Source organism: Drosophila pseudoobscura, chromosome X (genome assembly GCF_009870125.1).
Source record: "Drosophila pseudoobscura strain MV-25-SWS-2005 chromosome X, UCI_Dpse_MV25, whole genome shotgun sequence".
NCBI lineage: Eukaryota > Metazoa > Arthropoda > Insecta > Diptera > Drosophilidae > Drosophila > Drosophila pseudoobscura.
The window spans coordinates 38701828-38716167 of NC_046683.1; the positions used below are offsets into that span (position 1 = coordinate 38701828).

Here is a 14340-nt window from a genome sequence, read left to right on the forward strand (position 1 = left end):
GCTGCGAAACAAAATGAAGTGCGCATGTGTTGGTGTTGGTGTGGTTGAATGCGGGGCCGGCGGCGCGACGCGGGCAGCTGGGGCATGCGAAACCAGTTTTCTCTCACACCCATGCAACACAGCGATAACTTTTCTCTATACTGAAAATCGCGGGTGCGAGTGGAATGGCAGTACAAGCAACGCAATCGAGCCCCAAGTGTGACTGCGATGGCCTGTGCTCGCTATCGCATGGTTTGGGGTTGGAAAGAAACAAACGACGAACGTCACCACACAGATACACACTGTCGCAGGAAAACGAGGCTACAGCTGGCGTACATGTGTGCTGGTTATATATGTGTGCGCGCTCTCAACCACCCCGACGAATTCTCATCATCTTCTACAACCGAATCCAGTTTTCTGTGTCTGTACACTCGAATGTCTACCCTGTCGACTGCCTCCGATTGTTGCTTGTTTGCTGGCTTGCCTGCTATACTTCATCTTCTTTTTTCATTTCGCATTTGTCACCACCACCACCACCATCGGGACTGTGGCCCAACGGCCTACCTGGCTTCCCCTGCTCTGCCGCGACCCTCCGCTTCACATTCCCATTCCACACCTTCGGTCGTTCCATTCGGCTTTAGCTTTATTTTATTATTAGCTCTGCTTGTCGATCACAGCCGGAGAGACGGGGCGAGGTAGCGTATGCGCAGCAAAGCCCAAAGTGAAATGTTTTTTGCTTGCTCCCTCGAACGCACAGTGGCGTGCGTTCGACTATTATTGGATTACATTTTTTTGTTCTGCTGTGAACATCACACGCCGCAGAGGCCGTCGACGTGTGCACGGTGAGGCAATTACAGAAAAAATCGGTCACCAAATATATTTCTAATAATCGTTAAATATTTGGTATATCAAATAACATGTATGCAGTTAATAATTATTATATGTACAACTAGGGGGCAAGATATCGGGCCCACCATGTATATATTTTTAATATTTTAAATCACCCGATCTGAATCTGAATACAGTCATCTGTTTTACTCCGTGCCAACAAGTCGTGTCCCACTGTGCCTGTCTCTGGCATTCCATTTTTCATTTTGTAACCTCTTTGTGTGCCATGTGCGTTTGTATGTGTGCTTTTCTGTGGGCTCTTGTCGTTCCCCCTCTGCCAACCAGCGCCGCATTGCTACACAGGCGTTCATCGTTTTCCGTCGATGATTGCCGATGTCGCTGTTTTTGCTTTTGCTTTTGCCTTTGTTGCTGTTCGGCCAGCGCTGCTAGTGACGCGTTTTCTGATGTTGATGAGACCCCTGCGCTTTTTCCGATTCTCAGCCGCCGCCATATTATTTTTACGCTTGCTAGGTTCTGCTGCCGTCCCCCCACTCACCCCAACCCTCCCCCACCCAACAACCGCACACACTCTGCTTGTATTTGCATTAATGCTCTCTCGCTCTCAGCATTGCTAAGAGACAATCGTGTGTGTGTTTGTGGATTTTTCCTTTTGGCTCCACTTGAAGTTTTTTTTGGTTTTTTCCTTTATTTGTATTTATTAGTCGTGTCTCCTCTTTGCTTGCTTCTTTCACCCTGGTGTTTAACTGTATAAAAAGCAGACCCGGCCCGAGCATGCGCTCCAGGTCTCTTCCCATTCCTCTTATTTTCGCTTAAATTAATTGCCATACACTCGTTGGGACACAATTGTTGTTGGGTTTTGTTATTGGGGGGTCGGAAGTATGAGCGAGCGAGCGAACGATTGTGCGCTGCGTCTTAAACATGTGTGCGGTCATGGATATTTAAGTAAGTGTGTGTGTGCGTCCGCTCTTTGCATTTCGTAAAATGAAAAAAGTATAATGAGCGTAAATTGCTTTGCGCGTGCTTTACTCACCCTTATACTTCCTTCTCGCTCTTACTCCCTGTCTTATAGCCTTTCTGTCTATGTCCCAGTAATACGCGTGCCTGTCGTGTTCCTACACCATTTTCCAAATAAAAAACCTTCAAATGAGTGCATAAAAGTCCTGCAGTCGACGCCTGACTACGACGGCGACGGCGACTGTGGTGCAGTTCAGCAATTTTATAGCTCTGAGGCGTGGCCTGGCATTTACAATAGATCGGTGATCAGATCACCCCCAAGGACTGAATAACCTGAAGTTCTACGCCATCCAAAACAATGTTATATGCAACCATCCCACCCCCGTGTACAGCCTACATCCTAGCCACTCTCGATTGACCCTTCGTTCTCGCTTGTGTAGCACACATACAGGAAGTTCTTCAGTTGGCTCGCAGCGGTGGATGAAGGTGGCAATGGTCCATTGCGCCGCTGTGGGCGGACTTGAGATCGGACATGCGGTAAAGGTGGAAAGCACTATACAACCATTTCCATAATCAATTAAGAATGTACCGACCTTGGCTACCGTTTTCTTCACTCATTTCCAGTTTTTCTAATTTTTAACATTAGGATCTAGTAAGTAAAGGATTAAGTTCAATTACTTCTATCACAAAACCTTCAACGTATTACTCCAATTTATCTATGTATGTATGTACATATGTACATACATATATGCATACATATATTCGGAATCGAAGGTTACATACTACACATATGCAATTGAAGAAATCTAGGATGAATTAAGCCGTATACCATAGGTCGGCACTCATATATTTACCATATATTGCCAACCACTGTCCCGTGTACGTCAGCGTTAGCATCATAACACTTTCCTATGCACTGTGAATAGGATGCTGCCGACCTCTGCCCTACCATTCCGATCCCAGCATTAACCCATCGTCATTGCACGGACTGTACCCAAGTGAAGTGGGACTTGGACTGGAGCTTGGAATCGCGAGAAGGGGGAGTTATTAAGAGCCTAGCCAAAAATTAACTGAAAAGGGGGTTGAATTCTGACACTTGTTGTTTCGGTAGACCCCTATGCACAGTACATATACCCTTTTCCACCATTTTAGAGACTGATAGGCCCACCAAACATTCAAAAATTACCCTTAAAATGCAAGCTTTCTGAAGATATTTAAATGGGATGATGGGCACCCCTACGCTCATTAAGGGTGATGGCCTCGGCTCAGTTTTCGCTAGGGATAAGGTCCAGACTGCGCCTATTGAGAAAGTATGCTGGGGCTTTACACCCTTTACTGGTCGGGCTTACGGATATTTTTCCAGTCGAATCTAGAAATTTAACTGTGTTGCATATCGAATTTCCAATCAAATTGAATTTATTTGCCCAAGCAATATAGTTTTATTCCTTGGTACCATCTCAAGTCGCACCTTGAAAAACATTCGGTATGGCTAACAGATCCCACAAAGTATTCGTTCAGCAAGAGTAGTCAATATGAGTGCTCTTGAATGCTCTTTCCACCAAGACTTGTGTAGCTGGCACACAATGCAAAATGTTCGCCAGTTGATTTTTTTTTCTCCCAATATTTTATTTCCATTTATCCATTTATTTCGGTGCCAATTTCTGCTCGGGATTGTCATCGTCATCCGAATCTTCACCTCTACAATTGACATCAATCGACTAAAGATAATCGTTAAAAAAGTTTAAGCGATCAGACGCTTTGAGTCGAATTCTCTTCCTTATCTATCTTGCTCTACTGTACTACTACTCATTAAAACCCTAAGAACAACCTCATTTGTTGTAAGTAATTCTTCCCGAATTCTAGGTATTTGGCAAGTTCTTAACTATGATTATTTTTCACGGCTTGAATTGGTAACTTAAATAATAAAGTATAATTTATAATTGTTTATGCATTTTGTTAAAATACCTAAATGTTAGAGTTCGCCATGTTTTTAAAACATTTCGTGCGCTGTTGACAATTAATTTTCGTCCTTTGTCTTTCAAAAAGCTTTTAACTGCTAGCTATACGGAATGAACATTTGATAGATGCGATCGACTTGATGTTTACTGCATCTAGTTACTACTGCATTCATGTTCAGGCCGTTAAAATTTTGCTCGGTTATATTTTGAAATGCACTGAAACTAAGAGACTAAATGGCACTTTTTCATCGGTAACCTACTGCACACATTTTTTACTTCGCTTGATGAAAAAGCGAATGCAAATGTCTTCTTTTCTTGAATTTGGCTACCACCAACTTCATCTTTTGTAGCTTTATATGCTTCGGCATGGCTTTCGCGCAAGTGCCTTTTGCAAGTTAGTATAATAGGAGTCCTGCAAGACCGTCGAGAATCTCAAGCTCTTCACCAAAAGCCTCTTCGAGGAGTACCATCAGCGTGCCAAAAAGATAAAAGAGATCAAGAGCAAGAGTTCCGGTTTAAACCTCAAGAACTCAATAGAGGTTTATGAATAGTCGAAGCAGCTCAGCGCCGTGCTAAATAATCTGAATGTGCACAAATTGAAAAATCCCCACAAGGTCAAGCAGGCCGTGGATGACTGGAATGGGCAATTCATCGCGATGGAGAATAAAGTGCGGACCATCGAGACGAGCTGGAACCTCCAACTAGACCACAAATAATGAATCGACAACGAGATGTTGCAAGCGCCATTGTAGATCCCAAATACTATTCTAAAATACGAGTAAGCCATCAGCCATTGAATCCTAGCTAAAATAACATTAAAACGAAGGGGAATGTTGTGAGTCGCTGCTATGGCCGCAACTCTACATTTATACCCGATACTTAGTCAGTATGGCTCCCCTCCGCCAGATGGCGCACACTGCACGATAAGCGTGTGTGTGAAAGAGAAGAAATGAGTAATCGCGTGGAAGCCATGGTAGTTTTTATTTAATCTTTCTGGCTATAATAATATTAATAGTTTTGGATGCCGCAGATTTTCGTCCTTTGTGGGGGCGGGGCGAAATTTTGAAATTCACTTCTAATAGTGTAATTTGATCGGAGTCTGAATACAAATTCTCTAGCCATATCTAGTATCTGTATCTACATGGCTAAATCGATTCGGCTATTGTCGGAATCAAAATTAAATTAATAAATTAAATTGAATATTTTTTTTTTTAAACAAGTGGTGTATTACCATATATATAAAAATATTCTTATCTATATTTCAATACCATGTCGCAGGACGAATATTAAGGATCGTGGTGTAGATCGTGGTTCAAAAAAATATATTTACTTTATCTTTGTTTTTTTATTTTTATATCCGATACTTAAAATGAGTATAGGTGTGAAGTGAAAGTGGATGTTTGTAACGTCCAGAAGGAAGCGTTTCCAACCCCATAAAGTATATACATTCTTGATCAGCATCAATAGCCGAGTCGATTGAGCCATGTCTGCCTGTCCGTCTGTCCGTCCGTCCGTCCTTATGAGCTCCTAGTGTACAGGCTCTATAAGAGCAAGAGCAACGACATTTTAAATACAGACTTCTGTGATATGTCAATGTTACACGTATATTTCAAAACTTCGCCCCTCCCACTTCCGCCCCCACGAAGGGCATCTGTGGCATCCACAATTTCAAAGATACGAGAAAACCAAAAACGCAGAATCGTAGTCATTGGTTATATCTTGTACACTGCAGAATCTGAACCAGATCGTATAATTATTATAACCAGAATGATGAAAACAATATCATTCTTTCTCGCTCTGTTTCTCTCTAACACACAGGTTTCATGGTCGGTTTTGCCTATTGCAAAAAGTGAGCGCCTACATCTCAGGGACTATAACAGCTAGAGAAACCAAATTTAGCATTCACACTCCTGTGAAATTGAACCTGCACAAGTTTATTTCAAAATTTCGCCCCACCCTCTGCCGACCCCGCAAAGGACGAAAGTCTGGGGCATCCACAAATCTCAGAGACTATTAATTAAGGCTAGAGCAACCAAATTTGGTATCCACACTCCGGTTAGATCTCTCTATAACACGTGTATTTCAAAATTTCGCCCCACTCCCTTCCGCCCCAACAAAGGACGAAAATCTGTGGCATCCACAATATTGAAGATACGAGAAAATTAAAAACGCACAATCATAGAATGACCATATCTACCAGATTGACGAATCATGATTGGATCGGATTATTATTATAGCCAAAAGTATGAAAAAACGAATTCTGACTGATTTTCTGTCTCTCTCTCACGCACTCTATGTCGTACAATGTAAGCGCCGTCTCCCGAAGGAGAGCCATACCGACTAAGTATCACAACGTTCCCCTTTCGTTTTTTATAAGTTGAGAAGAAATATACAATATTAAGTCTAGAGTACTAGTAACTAGACCTTCGACTCTGTGATGTCGTTATATGTTGTCTGATATTTTACAATGTTTAAGGTAATTTTAAATTCTATTGATGTTTTGAATTTTTGCTAATATTAAGCTATCGGTGCGGGCGTGTCTTTAAATAGTCGAGCTCTGATATCTTTGTAGCTCTGACAGTCTTTGAGAATGTGTTGTGTTGACAGTTGTGATGACAGCTCCACATCTGCAGATTGGAGCTGCGGATTCTTTCAATATGTGTTCATGCGTCATATTTGTGTGCCCTATGCGGAGTCGAAAGTATACTGACCACTTGGCCTTGGATATGTTTGGAGGTATCTTTACGCCTGCGCAGCTGAGACTAAAGTCCCGGTTCCGGTGGCTAAAGGGCCAGTCTTCCATTTTGAGTGCGAGGAGATGTTCATGAATTTTTCGATTCAGGGCTGCGTCGTCCAGCGGTGCGATCGTAACTAGTGGTACCTATAGTGCATATCGGGCTGTCCGGTCAGCGTTTTCATTTCCGGTGATTCCCATGTGACTGGGAGTCCAGAAATAACTATTTTTCCGGGACTTTTGATGAGGAGGTTTTAAATTTGAGCGATGGTTTCGTTTCCAGCGTTTAGGTTTTTTACAGCTTCGATTGTAGACGAACTGTCCGTACAGACAACATGCCGAATTCCACATTCACATTCTGTTAATATTTCGCAGGACACTATGGTATTGTTGCAGTCCGCGGCCGCTAGGGCTGCCCTGCGTCTGTAAAAAGTTTTCGTAAGTTTGAAACTCTTGTAGACAGCTTGACTTGTATTCCATTTTTTGAGTTCGTGAAAGGTGTGTTGGTATACGATCTGTGGAGATACCAGTACGGGTAGCAGCTGAACTTAGGTAAAGGTGGAACGTTGACGGAGTTTATTTTCTTGGCAAATTCTATGACTCTTCGGATTGTAGACATAGCTCCATATGACCTTTGGGTTTAATGGCACTGATTTAATGATTGTGAAGAAGCCCGTTAGGCGTGTGGGATCAGTTTGTGGATGGCTTCTGCTAGGCGTGGGACAGACGGGAGTCCGGTTTCGGCCAAGATTAATTTTGGTGGGCGATGTAGGGAACGCGTTGAGGCAGTGGCGAACTACTGCGTGGTAAGGGTGCTGAATTTTTTTAGTTTTGTTTTGGCGCTCCACCAGTAGATGGGGAGCCCAAAGTGCAGTTTTGTTAATATCAGAGCCGAACAAATATTTATGAGAGCGTTTGTGTGTATGTGGGAAATTTTGGATGAAATGAACTTAATTATGTTCAGCCTATTATATATGTGTTTTTTTTTTTTAGATTTTGAAATGGTTTTTAAAGCCTAATTTTTGTCAAATGTAATGTCGTAATGTAATATTTTCGACAGAAATGATTGAATTTTGAGCGGGTCTTTTAGTTGTACATATATATATTATGGCGACGTCTGCATAAATTGAAAGATTAATGTGTTTATAAGAAAGTATTGTGGTGTTGAGTTTTCGGAATGAAATTTTCAATAAAATTACTGATAGTGGGGAGCACTGGGGTATGCCATTGTATAGTTTGAAAAAATTGGAGTAGGTTTTGTTTACTCGAACCCGGAATAGGCACTGGGTCATGAAGGCTTTCGCGACATATGTTAAAAGACCTTTGGACCCATCCCTGAAAGCTCACGTTGCTCAAGGACTGCATGTGTTATCACGCGGTCAAAAGCTTTCTCGAAGTCAGTATAGTAACATGGTTCCTGTTTGACAGAGCATAGATTGTGAAGCACATAAGTCGAGTAGCGATAATTTTTTCAAAAGTCTTGCTTACACTTGATATTAAAGATAGGGATAGGTATGACGATGGCTGTTTTCCAGGTTTGTGGGTACATTCCATATGGTAGCATATCGTTATAGTTATTCAGAACTTTTAGTTTGGCTTCGGGAGGGAGGTGGTTGAGCATTGGGTAAAATATTCGGTCAAAACCTGGTGTCTTGTCCTTTGCGTGGTGGAGTGTATTAAATGTATTAACTAATCGAGCTGAAATGTTAGAGGTTAAATTATATTTTAATATTCTAAATCACAAACAAAATTCAATCTGATCAGAGCGACATATAGTTAAGCAGCCATAGGAACCATTGGCCAAATATCGTATGATTCAACTTTGACCTCAAGTCGTCACCTCTAAACGTTGTCGAATCGGGCTAAAACGTTATATTTTATTGTTTTATACCAAAAGGAACATTTTTAGATCCTGAGACTTTTGATTCCGACCCTTTTTTTCACGCATACAAATAAGCGCAACATTAATGTATATAAAAACGCACTTTAAAACGAGGGGGAACGTTGTGAGTTGCTGCGGACACCGCAACTCTACATTTATACCCGATACTTATTCAGTATGGCTCTCCTCCACCAGACGGCGCTAACATTACATGACTCGACAAAGAGTGCGTGCGAGAGAGACAGAAAATCAGTCTGAGCGTGACGTCGGGCGCTGCGTAGCCACTGAAAATTGATTTCTTGCTATTGGCTACAAAAATGATCTGATCTGATCCAGATTCAGCAATCTGATAGATGTGGTTGTTATCTATGATTCTGCGTTTTTAGTTTTCTCGAATGTGCAATATTGTGGATGCAACAGATTTTCGTCCTTTGTGGGGGCGGAAGGGGGTGGGGCGAAATTCTGAGATATGCGTTTTATAGTGAGATCTAACAGAAGTGCGGATACCAAATTTGGTTGCTCTGGCTCTTGTAGGTTCTGAGATCCTTGAACTCATATTTTGCAATTGGCAAAACCGACCATGAAACCGACTGACCTGTGTGTTAGAGAGAGACAGAGCGAGAAAGAATGAAATTGTTTTCTTTATTCTGGCTATAATAATTATACGATCTGGTTGAGATTTTACCCTCTAGAACATATAGCCATCCTCTACGATTCTGTGTTTTTGGTTTTATCGTATCTTTAAAGACAATAAAATATAAAGTTTCAGCCCGATTCGACAACGTTTAGAGGTGGCGACTTAAAGTCAAAGTTCAAAAATACGATATTTGGCCAATGGTCCTATGCCAGCTATACTATATATTGCTCTGATCGGATAGATTTGTGATTTAGAACATTAAAATATAATCAGTAGGGGGGAAATTTATATCAGTTCATATATCTTATATATGGTTTATTTTTGGGGGTCCATATTGGTACCTTGTACCTCTTGGTAAAGAGGCCATTCCATTAAGGAGCTGAGGGTCGATGAACATACACTCGTAATAGGTATGCTTATGTCATCTGCATAAGCCGATATTTTGCGGCCTTCCTTTAAAATCTCTGGATTAGGTAGTCGTCCACCAGATTCCACAGGAGGGCCGACAGGACTCCACCCTGATGTGTGCCCCTTTTACTATGGAAGCAGTGCCCCAGTCCGATTGCACCCGTATACAACTTAGGAGGTTCATTATATAAAGTTTAATTGCTGGGTGTATGTTGCTCGCTTCTAAGCGGTTTGTTATTGCTTTCGGAATCACGTTGTTAAATGCTCCGGAAATATCAACAAATAGTCCTAGTGCATATTAGTAGCTAGTAACGAGTGCAGTACCGTCTCCTCCGATTTTCCTTTTGTATAAGTATATTGGTTAGCTGACATCGATCCCCCTACCTCATTCCTGATGTGTACATGCAGCTTTCCCAGTGTTTTTAGTAGAAAGGAGGTAAGGCTTATCGGTCTCTAACCCTTGGGACTCACATGCCTGCACTTTCGTGCCATTGGGAGGAACACAACTCTCGAGGTCCTCCATTGGATAGGGATATGGCCCGTTCTTGGACATGCTGAGTATAGTGCGGAAAGCCATTGCGTAATCACCTCTTTGGTCACCTGCATTATTCCTAGGAATGTTCCGTTCAGTCCAGGTGCTTTTATGCCCGCAAAGAAGTCTCTAGCCCAGTTGATTCTCTAAGAGGTTAACAGATCTGTTGGGGGGTATTGTTTCTTGGTTGCTAGGTCCTGATGCTCTTTGCCATCAGTGACCTCGGTGAATCCAGGAAAATGCACCTCCATTAGTGCTGTTAGAGCTTCTTCACTGTCCTCTGTCCACTGTCCGTCATCTATCTTTAGTTGACTCTGTATGGTGGGCTGCTTTGAAAGCAGAGTCCGGAGTCTTGGGGTATCAGGTACTTTCTCGATGTTGGAGCAGAAGATCCTCCATGAGTTTCGTTGTGCCTTACGTATTTGCCTTTTATAACTCTTAAGTAGGATCTTTTGTTCCTCATTGACGATCTCGTCGATCGCTTGTTTGTCGATCTTAAAGAATTCCTTCAGGTTGTTCCTTTGGAGAGAAAGATCCCGGTTCCACCAGACTGGCTCGGACTTCTTCTTTGTGCTGGAAGGTTTTCACGATGCGTGGTAGGCATTCAGTAACTCCTTGGATAGGGTCTCTTGATACTTCTCTATTTCCTCCGCAGATTTCACTGAGCCCGGATTCCCGAGCTTCGAAGTGATTGTCTTTTTATGATTGTCTAGCTTCCACTGTGCCGCAGTCATCTTCGCTTTCTTGTCGCTGCGATCGATCAGTTCCAAAATCAGACTTCTTTTGTACACTGTATTCATGTTGTCTGTTGCTTGCACCTTGGGTCGCGCGTTGCCTTTTGCTGGCCAGGATCTCCTCCACCTTGTTGGCGAATCCTCCATTCGACGTTCGCATCTGAAGCATCTGAGCATAATACGGACGGCCCTCCTCTACCCGTTACTCAGCCCTTGCTGGCTTTGATTTCTCCTCCTGGGAGATATCCGCCTTTCCTTGGAGCCGGCTTTGTATCTTGAGGACCGCCTTCTATTGGGCTTTAGCCTTCATCCCCTCTCTTGAACGCTTTGGACCTTCCCAACGAGCAGAGTCTTTTTTGTGGCAGTAGTATTGCAACTGATACGGCCTGGTCCCGCCGCGTAAGAGGCGTAACCGCAACACGCAGAGAGGATTGCTCCTGCCCGTGCCCGCCGTTGGTAGCAGTCACGGGTTGACATCCCAACCCGTGTTTGACCGTCTCTCCGCTCCATATTTGGCCCGAAGGTCCATACGTAGTTGATGTTTTTTCAGGGGAACCACGTCATAGCGTTTTATGCCTGCCCGCAAAGCACCTCTAGCCATGGCCCTGGTTCAGTTCCCTCAACTTTAGATCGGGAGACAGGCACTGCATTGTCTCGGACAGAGCAAGCGAGAGTGCATTACCCTTATCCAGGATAAGGCAGTGTCCATTGCCCAGCCGGCACGCTCGTGGAGGAGGGTTCAGCTAGAGGTTTTTCGCCAGCGAAATAATGAAAATATTTAATTTCATGTAATATGGATATTTAAGATAAACAGTCTTTCCCTTTATTTGGAAATATTAATATATGTACATATGAATTATGTTTACTGTTCGGGCGGTGCCTGATTATAAATTCAAATAACCTTGTCAGGGCTATTACATATTCAGGCAGGCTTCGTTTTTCATTTACTTTTGCGGATTACGTTTTCAGAAAAAACGTTTCGTTTTAAGGTTCTCCAGTTTTCAAATATTTTTGCTGTTTGCACCAAAACGAAAATTGTTATTGCCCTGGCCAATATTAAAATAAAAAAATTATTTAGAAAGAAGGATAAATTTAAATTACCCTGATATTGAGGTCAAGTTTATAATAATTCATCAATAAGTCACTTATTTTTTCCCTTTGCAATTAAGGGTCGTTTCGTTTGTGAATGTGAAAAACGGAGCCTGGCTGAATAACTCATTTTGTGTAGCATTTGTGCCATTTCGTGCTGAGATTCTACTCGTATTATCTATATCTTATTAAAGCTAAAGCATCGAAAAGCTCGCTGCCCAGCTCCACCGTCGCTGTTCGGTTACTTCATGACATAGTCGGTGTATAGACCGCTTTTGCCTCCAAGTTAGTACTTTGGCACGAAATTGGCTCGCTTGCCGCGACCAAGATTACAACTGCAACTCTCAATTAATATTATCAAAGGATCTGGCATCTTCGGCCACCCTCCACCCACATATGTCAAAAACATAATTCGTGAAATTATTGAACTACTTCATATAAAGAATCGATTCAAGGGCGCATGTATTTAAATGGGCCCAATATCGCTCCATTTCCATTGTCTATTAAGTTCAATGGGATTGAGGTCCGCACTTAACGCTGGCTAGTTCAATAAAGGTATTTTTCTTCCTGTAACAAATATTTATGTTACCCGTACACCGTATAATGACGCACAGTCCTCCTAAAAAGTTCTGTCACCGCCATACAACTTGCCACCAAACTCTATTAGCTCTGTGTTTATCATATCAACATATATTTCTTTATTTGTTCAGGTTGTGATGAAGCATATCTTTCATCAGTAGCTAAATGATGCGCACATTACCACATTTCTACCGGCAAAACCTCGCCTAACACAGGATCCCTGATCCTGGCACTTTTGTATCTCTCAGATATTGCTTGTAACTATCAGGGCCATCTAAACCTATTTAATCACTAAAGATGATATAATGCCATTAATGTCCATTTTTGTTATTTATGCTATTATGCTATTTGTTTTCGTGCTAATTGAAGACCCATATGATCCCCTATTTTCATATTCATGGAATCAATCATTTTACTTGGAGTTTTAAAACAATTTGAATTGCAATTGTTATTTCAGTTAAGAATATTTGCAACATGTGTGATTTTAACACCGACTTCATGCATTCCTTGTCCATGATCAGACATACTAGTTCCAAATGGTATTTAACCTAAAAAATTTTAAATAATTTAAAACTTATGCACAATTTTACACAATTACCCACTGACATCTAACATCACTGACTAAAAAAGAATGGAACAACAAAATAGGACACACGAATTAGTTACATATGTATAAATGTTTAGTATGACTAAAACTTTCAAGTTAAGTTTATTTTTTATTTTTATTTCCAGGTGTGCCGGACTCTGACCAGCAAACCTTTCGCCACTATTTTCGCAACGGTGTAAGATTAGAATAATTTTTTTGGAAATAGCATCAAACTTTGGGATTTTCCATCAAAATTCACTGGCAGAACCACTTAAGAAATACTCTATTAAGCTTTTCAGAATGCAAGTATTTGACATACATACATACATATGTATGTACATATGTATGTATGTCCTTTATGACAAAAAAAAAATGCCACCTTTCGATGGATACATGTAATAGTTATTTTAATTAAATTTGTATTTTAATTTTTGTATTCTAGTTAATTTTTATTTACAATTAGTATGCTAAAAATTAGAAACATGACGTTTATAACGATTGTTGGTAACGAATATTGGTAATATAAGTTCATCGTATTAAAGGAGACCTATTGCAAAAATAGCCGTATTTTTTAACACATAACTATTTTTGTGCCCTCTGGATATAATAATAATGGATGCTATAATACGATTTATCAGACCTACCAGTTACAGTCACATCTGCAAAAGATGAAATAACTTTTAGCAAATTAAAAATTATAAAAAACTTTTTAGGAAACAAGGCCAAGAATGTCGCCGTTTTTTTTATCGCCAATAGCAATTAAGTAAGGCAGCATTATCTTTAGAATTAAACGAAGTCACTGATACGTTTAAGAAAAATAGGGCAAGGAAGGCAAGATAAACTTTATCATACAGTTTTTTTGCATACATACAACATACAAAAACCTTTCGATTGACTTAATTTTATTACTTAATACCAATGATTTTAATCATGCAATCGTTCCTAAACTCTCACCTATGTACATATATATCATAATACAATTACAAAAAGACAGAGCGAGTATAAGTTAATTAATACATAAGCTCACACATCAACATAATGACTGAATACCGGGTATGAAAGTAGAGCCGCGGCCCTTGTCGCATCTCACAACGTTCCGGTCGGTTTTTATGCATTTTTCATTGCTCTTCTCCCATGGCATCGGAATACGCCCATTCGTCGCACAAAATGCCGACGGAACGTGGAAACCAAAAAATGGGTGCGCTTTCCGGGGACCTCGGGGTTGGGAGTGTCGTTTTATTTCTCCGCGCCAGACAGGGATAGCCTTAGGGACAGACAGCACTGTCCTGTACATGAAATGTCTCTCTCTTTCTGTCGCATGTTTGGTCTTGTGCACAATGCTTGTTTGTTGTAGGCGTGGCCTGTCCGTGTGGTGAGTTTTCCAAAGAAGCAGGTGAGTATAACAGATATAAGCTATAT

The 14340-nt window shown here is 41.3% G+C and overlaps 1 long non-coding RNA gene across 1 annotated transcript; it reads left to right on the top strand.

The window, feature by feature from the left end:
* Positions 1-2430: 2430 nt before the first annotated feature.
* On the top strand, positions 2431-13650 carry LOC26533624 (uncharacterized). Its single transcript, XR_004469801.1, has 2 exons — positions 2431-4518; positions 13068-13650. It is a non-coding gene; the product is annotated as an uncharacterized lncRNA (long non-coding RNA).
* The last annotated feature ends 690 nt before the right edge of the window (positions 13651-14340 follow it).